The sequence below is a fragment of the Cricetulus griseus genome, chromosome 5 (assembly GCF_003668045.3).
Source record: "Cricetulus griseus strain 17A/GY chromosome 5, alternate assembly CriGri-PICRH-1.0, whole genome shotgun sequence".
NCBI lineage: Eukaryota > Metazoa > Chordata > Mammalia > Rodentia > Cricetidae > Cricetulus > Cricetulus griseus.
The window spans coordinates 30636141-30650133 of NC_048598.1; the positions used below are offsets into that span (position 1 = coordinate 30636141).

Genomic DNA, 13993 nt, shown 5'->3' on the forward strand with positions numbered 1-13993 from the left:
ATTACTCAAGTGAGCACATGAGGTCTGGTTCCTGAACCTGAAAATTAAGGGCCTAGATGATTCTAACACCTGCAGACTTTGCATCTGACTCGGCCCTGCTGGGGAACAATAGCCAAAACACACTGCAAGGTTGTAGTCATCTGAGCAAAGAAAGCAAACTGCTGTGAGCAACCATGAGCACCAAACTGATGCTGGGCTGTCCTCTTCCTTCATCTCTTCCTTCCCAAAACTCAGACTTTTGCTGCCCCTGAATACCAAAGGGTCCCACTCCCTCTTTCCTTGCCTCCCCTCATGAGCATTCCTATAAAGTAAGCCTGATTTCTTCTGTGACTGAACCCTGCCCTGTCCCTCCTTGATGTTTGTAGTCCTTCTATATAATGAGGTAAATGAGCAAATATCTTTTATTCAATACTGTATGATCAGCCTGGCTTCTCCCTTCACTGTGCCCCCAGAACATGAGGTAAGAAAGAAAAATAGAGGAGAGAAGAGGACTTGGGAAGGGAAAGCTTCTCAACCCAGGAGCCTCTCTCTCTCTCTCTCTCTCTCTCTCTCTCTCTCTCTCTCTCTCTCTCTGTGTGTGTGTGTGTGTGTGTGTGTGTGTGTGTGTTAATGTGTTTTCTGACAGAGAATCAGAAACTTTCACCCAACTATCACAAACCAAGATTACCCACAGTTACAGCATTCCTTTCCCAAGAGGTAGTGTGAGGGCTAAAGTTATGTTTTAAGTTTAAGTTACTATGTTTAAGAGATTTATAAAACAAAAACACCCCTAACCTGTAAGCCCCACTTCCCCGAGGTCAGATAGCTTTCTGGAATGCTGGGGGTTGTTCATGTAAGATAACAAGCCACATGTTTTCACTTCAGTAAACAAAAGTGGTTGTCCCAGCTGCACAGGATGTACTTGGTGCATGTAGCTGGTACATAGGCAGGAAGTACGTCAGGATGTATGCTTGCCCCCAGTTGGACCAAGGAGGGAGTATATAACCTTGTGGGGTTTGTCTTTATAAGCACCTGACTAATGTAATTTGACACCATTCTCTGGGATTCCCAGTAAGGACTTGGTCAGTATCTATCATCCTATCCAGTATTTAAGAAAGCTTGCTTAAAAATTGGCTACAAAAGTTGTGGTAGTGGTCTTATAGCTCAAACACGGGCGTTAAACACCTCAAATGGACTATTCTACTTGTGACCAGAATGCCTGTAACCTTTGAGTTCAGCTATATCAGCACTCCTCTCTCATCCCTGTGCCTGAACAGCAACCTGTAAGCCCCTGACAAGTTCGTTTTTCAAAAAATATATTTAAGAAAAAAGAAATAAGTAAGTAAGTATTCTTTTCTTAATTTTTAAACTTTGCTTGATTTTTGAGCCTGGTTGTAAACTAGATCCATTGGGCAATATAATTTCAAAAGCCAACACAAAGCTATACAAAGACACTTAGGTGCAATCTCTTTTTCAAGAAGCCCACATCCGTGTGTTGTGTGTACTCTTTTCCTTTTCTTGACATTCCTTCTCTCTCTCTCTCTCTCTCTCTCTCTCTCTCTCTCTCTCTCTCTCTCCCTCCCTCACTTTCTCTCTCCCTCTCTCTTTTGCTCTCTCTTGCTCTCACTCTCATTTTTAAGTTTAAAGCAAGCACTATTTCTTATCTCTACTTAATAAACTTAAGTTTGCTCTACTCTGACTTGCCTTTAAATTCCTATCTGCTATGGACTGTTAGACGCCCGGAAAACTCAGGCCTCCGGCGTCTCAGCCCAGGACCTCGGTCACCCCAATCACCAGGCAGATTCGAAAGCTTGCTGCAAACTGCATGAGGCTTTATTGTTGTTTAACGAGCTAACCCCATGTTAGCTCGGGTCTTTCACCCACCCGCCATGGCGGATGGCTAGCAAAGACAGCTTGAAGGGGCTGCATAGAGATCTTGTAGGGCAGCGTAAGGGGAGTGTCTAGGGGTACGCACAGGCTCAGGATTGGTGTGCCTCCGGGCTTGGAGGGCTAGTCCTGTGTTGATTGGCCAATTGGTTGTTAAGGCCCATAGGTCCTCTCAGGGTGGTTGCTATGCTCTGCACGTCATTGCTGTGCACTTGTCCGTAAAGCACACCCAGAGCCGTAAAGCATAGCACCACCAGCTAACTTCTGATTGGTTCCTTGCCACAAGGCAGGCACCTAATCTCTAGTGACCAAGGCATGGTCAGAAAAGCACGTGTTCCTGTCATGGCTGCCGAAAGGGGCAGACATCTGACCTTAGTGACTAAGACAAGGTCAGACAAATACATGTTCGGCTGTTATGGCTGCCAAAATGGGGAGCTGGTCCCTTCAGGACCTTGCTTCTCCTGACAGAAGGGTCCTGAGGGGAACCCTGCAGCCTCTGGCAGGCATAATGGGCTATAGTGCCTCCTTGCTACAGACACTTGGAGCATCTCATCAGATCATTATCTTGTGTCTGGTTCTATGACATCCTGCTAGTACTGGGGAAATCATTATTGATGTCTCAGTGACTGTTCCATTGCTGTGAAGAGATATCATGGCCAAGGCAACTCTTATAAAAGAAGACAATTTGGGGCTTGCCTATAGCTTCAGAGGTTCAGTTCTATTATCATCATGGTTGGGAACATGTGGCATGTAAGCATGGTGCTGGAGAAGGAGCTGAGATCTCACATCCTATTCCACAGGCTAAATCAAGGAGAACTACACTAGGCTTGGGGTGGCCTTTTGAAATCTCAAAGCAACCCCCCAGTGGCATACCTCCTTTAACAAGGCCATACCTCTTAATTGTACTCAAACAATTTCTCAGCCTAGTGACTAAGCATTCAAATATATGAGCCTATGGGAGCCATTCTCATTCAAAGCACCACATTCCACTCCCTGACCCCTATAGACCCCTATAATGAAAAGTCCTCTCAGTCTGATGCCTCAACTGAGTACACCAGACTTTGTTGGCTCCCCATGGGAGGCCTTGCACTTTCTGAGGAGTGGATGAGGGTGGGTCGTGGCCCCTCATGTCTCAGCCCCAAGCCTCAGTAGCTGTGAGGTTTGGCCTGAGTGGGGGAGTGTGGACTTGGAAACTCCTAGCAACCCAATGGCGATAAAGACCAAACACAGGCATCTTGCCATCTTTAGAGAACTTTCAGTTCCATGCTGCAAAACTGGAGTCTCTCCTTTATTCAGCATCTTCCTGGCTGTTTCCTAACCATGCTTCCCTGACCCTGAAGCCATTTCTCTCTCCTCTAGTCGACCACTCTCTGCTCTCTCTGTCCTCTCTTGTTACACACAGAGCCCTCCACCCTGGTGCAGGCCTGTTCAAATGCTTAGTTCTTTAGAGATGCAAACTAGAAGACATTCTCCACTGAGGCTGTGTCATTCAATAGCAGATTAGCACACATCTGCAATACAGTTATAGGCTGGAGCTGAACCTGAGGTTTGTACCTTGAGATATTTCTTAATGGAAATTTCCTGGCTCCAGACAGGTTGGGAGAAGATGTGTGGAGGGGGGCAACTGTAGTTGGTATGTAAAATGAATTTAAAAATATATAAAAAGGAAAAAAAGACAAAGGGTCTCTTTCATACCAAGAGCTGCCTCAGAAAGTCCATCAGGAAAATAGGAGACAAATAGTCTGGTGATGCTGTCATCTACCCTGTGAACCAGTCCTCTCTAGCTGGCTAAGATTCTAAGGATGGGATACATGATAATTGATTTCTGTTTTAGAGGCTTTCTCTTTAGGCAAACAGAGGAAGTGCAGAGAAAATGCCTCCCTATGCTTTGAGGAACAAAGAAAAGCATAAAATAGGAGAGGAGGGGATTCGAGTAATCTTAGAGTTCAAGGACAAAGTCCAAAATGCAATGTGGTTTTCTGAGCCCCAAAGAAGCCTAAAGAAATGAGTATTTATCAATCATGGTGTTTCAAATCTTCCCCATCATCCCTCACTGTCTCTGCTCCTCTGGGGAGGTTCTGCTACTGGACCTGGGTCAGAGCCTGGAGCCTGGCGGGTCAATTAGAGAAATAATTGTGAAAAACAGAGAAAGGAAACATATTCAGTGTTGTCACGATTGCAACTGGAACAGATGAAAAGGTTCAGTTTTCACAGGTGTGACTCCAAGTTATGAGGGCACCTGCTGTGGTTTCAAGCTTCTCTCCTTTGCTGGGACAAAGAACTGAACCTGGGACAAATGAATAGTGGCAGAAATAAAGACAGTTAAGCTAGCACTTCTGAAGGTGGGAATAGACCAGCAAGGCAGGGGTGAGGTGGGGGAGGCAGGGGTTCATGGATCCAGAAGAGTCATGACCCATTATTGGTCATCTTTATGGTGTCATCCTATTTCTGAATTTTGGAGACTATAGGCTTTTTCCTGGTGGGGCGAGTTTCTGGTCTTTCTGCTAACTAGCTTCATTCTTATGCTAACCTGGATGCCTCATCTCCTTCTTCCTCCCCAGCCATAGGTGACCAAAGTCTACCTTTGGGGTCTTGACAAGAGGTTTAGGTGTAAATAGAAGGCAAGAGGAAGTCATACAAAACTAAGCAGTCCTGCTCAAGGTTAGAGCCAAGCCATCATTATCTGTGTTCCTGTCTCTCCTGGAAGTGGTCTGACAAGTTGTCAGCATTGTGTGAAATCTCTTCCTGGGAGACAAGGTCCTCCTCTGGCTAACACCATGCTCCATCCTGTCCCTTCTCCCAGCCTAAGATTCCTGGGGAAATTCCCATTCTTTGGGAACTATTATTTCAGTAATCTGGTAGCCAAAAGGAAAAGCAAGAATGTCTCTTTTTAGAATGTCTTCACTGCTGCAGGGATGGTTAACTTTCTTATGTAAGTGAGAGGAGGAGTTCGTTGAGAAAAAAGAAAGCAGACTTTGGGAAAGAACAACCCAACATATTCAAAAGGCATTCTATGGAAATTTGAATCTGGATCTTGACTTCCCCAAAATTAGCTTGACCTTGATCCTTGGTATATCTGCATGTTAAGGAATGCCCAATTTGAGAACTTGGGCTGTTAACATCAAATGACACAGAGAGGTCCAGCTGTCTTCTCTCTGTCACCCTTTCTCATTGGCATCCATTTCATTCTGATATTTGTTCTTTTTTCTGCTGCAGTCTGTGGTGCTTCCTGGTTCTGTTTACATATTTTGTACAGACTCATTAACCACTGCCTAGATGTGGCAGAGAGCTGAGCCAAGTTCTTGTGAATGAAAACGAAGGAGTCATCATCACAGAACACACCCCAGTGCATTTTTCCCTAAGTGGCTTCCCAGGTATTGGCCTGTGCTAACAATGAATGGGAAATTTCTCAAGTAGAATTTTCCACACCCCAACATTAAACACCACAAGTTTGCTCAATCTCGAAGCCTAAAAGGGATGATTTGCTGATAATCATTGTGTTCTCACTTGATTCCTGAGATTCTTTCTTGCATTCCAAACATAGTTAGCCTGCACTTGTACCTTAGGGGACAGTTTGCAGAAATAAAACTATGTAACAACCTGATTTTTTTCCCCCACCGAATGTCCCAAACGGATTTTTCAAATTTTCTAATTCAAGTAATCAGTGTAAAGTCCAGAAGGTCTAAGGGAATTAGGATTTGATAAAAGCCTTTTGGCAAAGAAAAGGGCTGGGGAAATCTATGCCCATGAGCTGATGACAGCCAACTGAAGCACTCCAGTGGCTAAAGGTGACCCTCTGACTCATTATAATCCTACAAGGCAAAGGCACATTCTTGCAGCGATTTAAGATGTGGATGAGAAACTATAAGACATGGGAAACTACAAGAAACCATGAGTGCCTGACAAAGCCTGCACTACCCATGTGACCCAGAAACCCTGCTTGTAAAACTGACCTCCAAGTCCCATGAAATGTAACATAAAACCCCTTGTCCTATACACATTTAGCCCATAAAATTGAGAGTCTCTGAGGGCTCTGCTCCTCCAAAAAGGCCTTCTTAGTGTTTATGCATGAATCCATGTCCACAGGAAGCCTGCTGAAATTCCCAGCTTCTTATATTGCAACACAGAATTACACCAGGGGCAAATGGATAATTGTAGAAGCAGAAGAGACATGTTATGAAGAAAGTGAACACTCCCAAGCATGGAAACAGGCAGAAACCTAAGAAGTTAGTTAGAACTCTCATGGCCCCCAGCCATGAGTATGGTGTGCCTCTGTGGGTCACATACCTATCAAATACCACCTGCACTGGTGGGAGATCTTTTGGGCTGTTTCTCATACATGCTTAATTTTGTTACATGAATCCCTGGTAATGGGGAGGTGTAAGTGGCAATCTTTCTGACAACTGATTTCTTTCATATGTTATTTACCGTGTTTGAGAACAGACCACAAGATATACAACAAAACCCACTTTAAGAGTTTTATTAGTAAAGAATAGGGGGAGGGGGTGTGAGCAGACCAGTCTGGAAGAAATAAGGCAACAGAGGAAGCAGGTTGGGCAAGTCTTCTTTTAAAGGTCACATAGCGCATGTGTATGGGGCTAAAGTAGCTACAACTCGCATACGCATGGATTTCATAGGCGTGGATTAGGTGGCTGAAAGACCCCTGGAGGCTCAGGCCCCAGGATCTCGGTCCAGGACCGTGGTGGCCACCCCAATCACCATGCAGAGGCGAAAGCTTGATGCAAACAGCACAAGGCTTTATTGTATGTAGTTGTTTAACGAGCTACCCCCATGTTAGCTCGAGAGTTTCATTGATCCACCACAGCAGATGGCTAGGAAAGACTGCAAAGCCACGGCATAAGATGCATAGAGATCTTGTACAGCAGCGTAAGAGGAGTGTCTAGGGGTACGCACAGGCTCAGGATTGGTGTGCCTCCAGGCTTGGAGGGTTTGCCCTGCGTTGATTGGTCAACTGGTTGTTATGGCCAATAGGCCCTCCCAGGGCGTCGTCATTACTGTGCACTTGTCTGTAAAGCACACCCAGAGCCGTAAAGCATAGCACCACCAGCTAACTTCTGATTGGTTCGTTGCCAGGAGGCAGGCATCTGACCTCCTAGTGACCAAGGCAAGGTCAGGCAAGCATGTGCTAGGCTGTTATGGCTGCTGAAATAGGGACCTCGTCCCTTCAGTGGTCACACTGTGCATGAGCATAAGGCCCTGGGATGACTAGGCATTTTGCCTGAATGCTGATGGTCACGTGAGGGCTGTGGTACCCCGGAAATGAGAACATCATTTGTTAACCTTTTTATTTGTTTGTTTTGTGTTTGTTTGTTTTGTTTTTTGAGACAGGGTTTCTCTGTGTAAAGGCCCTGGCTGTTGTTAGGCCTGGTTGTTAGAGTCTGTAGGCCAGGCTGGCCTCAAACTCACAGAAATCCATAAAGACATGCACCACCATACCTGGCTTCACATGATAATCTTGAGGACTCTTTCACAAAGCCCTACTTACTCTTCTGACTCAACAGATATTATCTGAGTGAGAAATGACCTCCCCCTCCGTAGTCTCAGGTGTTACTTCAAAAGAAAAATGAGAAAAAACAAAGCATAAAATATGCTTAAAACTATCAATAAATTTATAAACACAGCTTATCTTGTCATTTAATGTTAAAACACCCTTTTAAAATAAAGATTTGTTTGTTTGTTTATTTATTTATTTATTTATTTATTTATTTATTTATTTATGTGAGTGTTCTGCCTGCATGTGCACCTGCAGGACAGACGAAAGCACCAGATCTCATTACAGATGGTTGTGAGCCACCATGTATGTGGTTTCTGGGAATTGAACTCAGGACCTCTGGAAAAGCAACCAGTGCTCTTAACCACTGAGCCATCTCTCTAGCCCCCAAACACCCTTTTTTGTTTGTTTATTCATTTGAAGAGAGTTCTTAAGTGTTTTAGCCTTTTAGCAGCTTGCAGGTATAAGTGACATGTCTTAGAGGTATTCTTGAACCCATTGTGACTCAAATGAAAGTTTTAGAGAGTAATTTTGAGTTTTGTTAGTCTAGAGCAATAGATATCTCTCAGTTCTGAGAAAGTATTAGCAAATATCAGATAATATATTTATATTTTTTGACCAAGTTTTTGTATGTTTTATAACTGAAAGAATTTTTTTTTTAGGTATACAATTCTATGGACTGCTATCAGTAAACATAAATACACAACAGCTATTTTGTCTTTGGTGCCTTATTCATGTCTTCATATTTCATTGTAACTCAAAATCGATAGCAACACTCAGAACTTCTTTTACACATAAGAAAACCAAGGCTCCCATTTTATCCGTGCCTTCTGTGTTAGAGGATGCTTGAGATGTCAGTTTCCATTTACCACCACTTCATTCTAAACTTCTGATCATTTTTTTTCATTGATCTACATGCTTATTTTAAGCTAACACCGAAATGTTTTTTGTTGTTGTGGCTCTGGAGCAATTTTTGAAATCTGATACTGTGTTATCTTCAGCATTGTTTTGCTCAAGATTAATATGGCTATTTGGGGTCTTTATACTAAATGTGTCATCAAATTGTGTTGTATGTGTTTTATTTGCTTGCTGTATTTATTTAAATACTTGCTTATTTATTGCATCTGTATTCATCAAGGGACTCAATCTACAATTTTCTAATTTTTCTTTTTTGACTGTGTGGTACCCAGAATATCCTGGCTTTGTAGAATTAACTTGGAAGGCTTCTTTTCTTGTTTATTTTATGGAATTGAAGAGTGGTGTTAGTTCTTTTTAAAAATCTGCTAAAAATTTAGCAAAGAGTCTATCAATAATCTTGAGCTTTTCTATGTAGGAAGACTTTGTTTGTTTGTTTGTTTGTTTGTTTGTTTGTTTGTTTTTTGAGACAGGGTTTCCCTGTGTAGCTTTGGAGCCTGTAACTAGCTCTTTTAGACCACGCTGGTCTCGAACTCACAGAGATCACCTGCCTCTGCCTCCCGAGTACTGGGATTAAAGACATGTGCCACCACTGCCTGGCGAAGGAAGACTTTTTATTAACACTTCCACCTCATTCTGTACTTTTTAAGAGATGCTTACTTTTTAAATACACTTTGGGTTCTATTTGCTTTAGTTTCACATGTTACTTAAAATATGCCAGATTTCTAGCAGAAGGAAAACGTGTTCTACGCTAGAGTGACGTTCTTCTCTATTAGACTCGGGACAGTTCTGTGGAGAAGTACCGACCAAGTGGGTTTGAGGTGCCAAGTTTGACACTCAACACTGCTCATATAAATAATCCAGAAATACAGTAAAAACTACATTAAAAACTCTGAGGCACCTATTTTGAAGAAGAGACACTATATGCTAAAAAAGATTTTTTTAAAATAGTAAGAATACAAAACAAAGGAAAGGTAAGATTTACAAAGAAGACTTCAGAAGTAGTTTTTAAAGAGAAGAGAATAACAGAATGATGCAAAAATATGAGGAAAATAAGAGAAGAAAAAAATCACCATGTAATCTAACTAAAGAAAATAATGAAACAGTTAAACATATGACAATGGAGAAAAATATAAAATTAGACCAGACAAAGAGAAAGAGAACAGAGAAGAACAAAGTCTAGTTAGTGTAGAACACTTCTTCTAAATTCTGGTCAGAAACTAGGATTCCTCGTTCTGTAAACCTCTGCCCATATGAAAGGAAAATGGCTTCACTTTCTCCAGTTTAAGGTAAGTCGTCAAACCAGTTAGGGCTCTAGCAAGCTTCCCTGAAGTTTCTCACTGGGCTGGTTGAGAGGCTGTTGATCATGTCAAGGGTGTGTTTCTTTAGGACCTGAGGGCATCACAAACGACTGACCTGGCTGAGCACCCTGCTGGGAGTTTCTGTGTGTTTAGAGCCCTGCTGTGTTCACTTTCTCCCAAGACTCAGCTGTGTGCACCCAGCTGTGCCCCAACACTTGGACCACAGCAGAGACTTCTTTCTTTTAAATCCATCCCTTCTAAGTTAATTCGGCATGTTTTATAGGCTGGACATGGTTTCAGCAGATGAGTCTAGACTGAGCACCTGGGGTCCTGACTAACATGCAAACCCCAGAAACCAGAGGGTGCTGCCGAGGAGGAGGGTCAGGGGCTCGCTCCAAGTATACTTCCCCCTTAAAAATAATAACAATACTGTTTTTAATTTTTGAAATTACAATATAATTGCACCATCCCCTCTCTCTTTCTTCCCTTCAACTCCTCCCATTGCTCTTTCTCAAATGCATTGTCTCTTTAATCTTTAATTGTGCTTACATTTATATCCACCTCCTCAATTGGTTATCCAATACCAAAGGGTCTCGTTCTCAATCTGTGACAGTAACAGGACCAACCTGCACTTTCCACTCCTCTCCCCTAACAGGCATTCCCCCTGCCACTCCAATCTCTTGGAAGACACCCTCAGCCAAAACTATCTGGCAGGATGGCTTTTCTCACACTGAGGTCAACACAGGCAGCCCACAGGAACACAAAATTGTGGTTTCTGTATGTCTTCTGGTTCACAGAGAGGTTACTCCTCAACAAAGGGACCCTTCTCAAGGTGGCCTCTGGAAGAGTCCTTTGAGAGTTTACTGAATCACGAGATGGATTTTTGCTCCAGTGCTATCTTGCTGGGCAGGTCACATAACTCTCAGACAGAAACCCCAAACTTGAAAAGACTGAGAGCAACTGCTCATGGGGAGTGATGCTAGTGGTTTTGTTCTCATTTTATCCTGTTTGCAGCTAACTGCTCTCCCTGTCCCTGCCGCAGTACAGGGTAGAAGCTGTGAATTGTTGTACAGCCCAGTCTGTATTACTCTTCTGACTTTCCAAGCGGTTTTAAGTTTTCCAGACACGTTTTTATTAACTCCCAGATTTTTCTTCTCCCTCACTTCTTCCCTCCAGACACAATGTCTCCTCTGCTGCTCTGGCCTCTCTCAGACACTGACACTGTCTTGGTTCCACCTGTCATTATCTCTCCGAAGCATTTACTACCTCACCTCTGGCCTCTCTCTTCTGTATCATTTCCGGTTCATTTTTGTATCATTTCTGGCTAATAGACATTTATAATGAGGCCTCTTTCCCTATGAAGGCTAACACAACTTTGGAAGCCCCTGTTTTCTGAGTGAGAAAATAATTCTGCCCATGAAGAATTTTTACTGCGGCCTAGAGAGATGGCTCAGCTGTTGAAGGCTAGGCTCACAACCAAAAATATAAGAATTTCTACTGCTTGGCTTTTGTTTTCCCTGAAAGAACTCTTTAAAGAAACAAAAGTCTTGCCAGTGTTCACTGGTGTTCACAGTCAAACAACTTACGCAGACACAGGAAGTCAAGAAAATATGCAAATATTTGATGCCGTGAGACTTCCAGATATCACCTAGGGTGTTTCCTCAAGATAACAAGTCACAAACTAGAGCTACTGTGGAAGGGAAACTACCTCCTCAACAGGCTGAATTCCTAGCATAGTATCATCTCTCTGTCTCAAATTTTCCCATATTTTCTGGTCAATCATATACCCAAGCATTTTCCATGGAATTATTATGGGTTACTTTCCCTTGGTCATGTCATCACACATTCTTTGAAAATCTCTTTTCTTCCAACAACATCATTCCAATAGAGTGATCTGTGTCATTATTCCTATTTTTCAGGAAGAAAGCAGCAAGTTGTATCCACTTGTGCATCCCTATTGGCTTGCTCACTTCCTATTACATACAGGGTGAGTTCTATTCGTTGTATTTCAAAGCACTTGGTTTTTTGGTTTGTTTGTTTGTTTTTTGGGCAAGACACATGCTTGCCCTTTATGTTGAGGTTTGAAAAAGGAATGTCTCTCTCCTTAGACTTCCAAGGAAAAGACTGATATATGACTACTATAGTTTTTAAGACATAAGAGTGTGAAGTTCAGGGAAAATTTTTATTTAAAATATGGCATAACTGCTCAGGCAGCAGGGTTAGGAAAGGTATGGGTATGTCAAATCAGACATTACTGCTTGAGTTTTTCAGGGCAAAGAATAAAGAGGAAAATCGTGCGTGGGAAAAATCAGAGTGAAGTCACTTTAGGTAATAATCCTATGTAAGCCCATCTAAACAGAAAAAAAAAATAGAAATGACTGTTGGATAGCCAGGAAAGAGCATCAGATTAAAGAAGGACATCCAGGTTATCCAGATTAGAGATGGAGATGAACATCCAAGAGACCAAGGAATCTGGGTTTCTGAAGAGCCACAGAACTTCCTGTTTCTGCTTTAAAAATGTGCAGTACTTAAGCAGATCCTATCTAGTTCATTCAGGAAACATTTTCCTATATTTCCATTTTACACTCTCTGTCCATCAAGGTTTAGAAAGAATACTAGAAGTTAGGGAGACAGAGAAGAGTCAACTTCCCCTTTTCTCCCAGAAGAAGCAGGCTGATCTAGGCATTGGGGGAAGAGGTGTGCCACTGCTATGCTTTAAAATCTGCTACTAAGTGTTCCCATGACTGACTTAAATATGTTCATTAACTCAAAATGGGTAAGTGTCCTGAATAACACCGTCTTGAACTCCTCCAGAGTTTTTAATCTAGGAATGGGGAAGGACTGTCTTTTCTGAATAAATGATGAAGGGATGGAGGGAGACAATAAACTCCTGCTTTGTCTTTGTGATGAGTTGTATGTGATCACTCTATTGTATGGCATCATGTGATCACTGACAGCATGTGATCCTCCCAGCACTCTTGTGGGATGAAGGTGTAAAACCATGACCTGCAAAGGTTATCTACAGCCTGGAGAATGTCAGTTAAGCCTCTCAGTTGCAAAAAGAGAACTGTTCTTGTGAGTTGAAAGAGACAAAGAGTTTTGATCATTTAACTTTAGCTATTCCAGAAGGCCAGAGAAATAAACTTATGTTTGAGTTTCCCAAACCTGCTTCTTGAAGCTCGCACATTACATGATTCCTCTATTGCCTATTGAGCCACTACCACCACCTGCTCTCAAGCTTTCCCCATATAACTCATCTCAAAATTGTATGTATGAGTCTGGTTGGTAAACTCTGGACCATATATCAGCAATTTCTTACCTCCCAAAGGTGTCACTTTAGTCAGCATTCTGTTAATGGAACAAATCTATGATGTTATCAACTGTGCAGAGAAAAGTGTATTTTGTTCTCAGTTTAGGGGTCTTTGGTTGGTTGAGTCCATTGCTTATGGACCTGTGGCAACACAGTAAGGTGAGAGTCTGTAGGAAGTAAAGCAACTCACTTCACAGTCATCCATAAAAGAGAGAAGAAGAAAGGGCCTCTTCAAACACACACCCCCGTAGTGACATAGAGTCTGCCACCAGATCCCACATTTTAAACACCCCCCCCAAAGACATAGGGTCTCACACCAGTTTTAAAAACACACCAGATTTAAACACACACCCATGGTGATATGGGGTCTCCCAGCAGATTCCACATTTTAAAAGTTCTACCACTTACCAACAGCACCGAGCTGTGGACTAAACTTTTAGCATATAGACATTTTAAGGACATTCTGGATCCAAAATATAGCAGGCAAGACTAGTAATAGAGACATCAAGATATCTATTTAGAAGTTGTTAGATACCCTAGATAACAGATACCTTTGACCAAAGGTGAAGAGATAAGTCTAATTCCCATACTGATTTCTCTTCCAGTCTGTTGCCACAGAATGAAATGCCTTCTTGCTTTTTGCCCCCTAAACTCTGATAAGAAAGGGCTGGGTTTAGCAGCTCCTTCACACTAGGAGTTGTGTCCTTGACCACAATCCACACATACTACAAGCTATGGGGCTGGCCACAATGTTTTCACCTTTTCTATCACTTGGAAGTCCTAAAGGTTAGTAGTGGCTCACCACATGTATGAAATTTTCTCAAAACTTCCAACAACAGCCTCTCCTTTTTCTACCACTGCCACAGCTCATGTCTGTGCAGTCTTCCGGCCCTATTACTTACTTGCCATTCATTCTCTTTATAAAAAGCAGCTGAAATAAAACAAAGAGAAATACACCCATGAGTATTTCTCATATTTTCATGTCTGCTTCCCATGTTTAACATCATAATAAATACAATAAATCATCAGGAAAAGAAATACCTGTCATTGTCTTCTGTGAGTTTCATATCATATAGAAGTTATGGACAG

The 13993-nt window shown here is 42.3% G+C and overlaps 1 long non-coding RNA gene across 1 annotated transcript in view; it reads left to right on the plus strand.

Moving 5' to 3' along the window:
- The window catches only part of LOC103159771, a 257263-nt gene extending 243608 nt beyond the window's left edge, over positions 1-13655 (plus strand). The window contains exon 6 of the long non-coding RNA XR_003485663.2: positions 11514-13655. This is a non-coding gene — a long non-coding RNA (uncharacterized LOC103159771). The remainder of the gene's footprint in view (positions 1-11513) is intronic.
- The last annotated feature ends 338 nt before the right edge of the window (positions 13656-13993 follow it).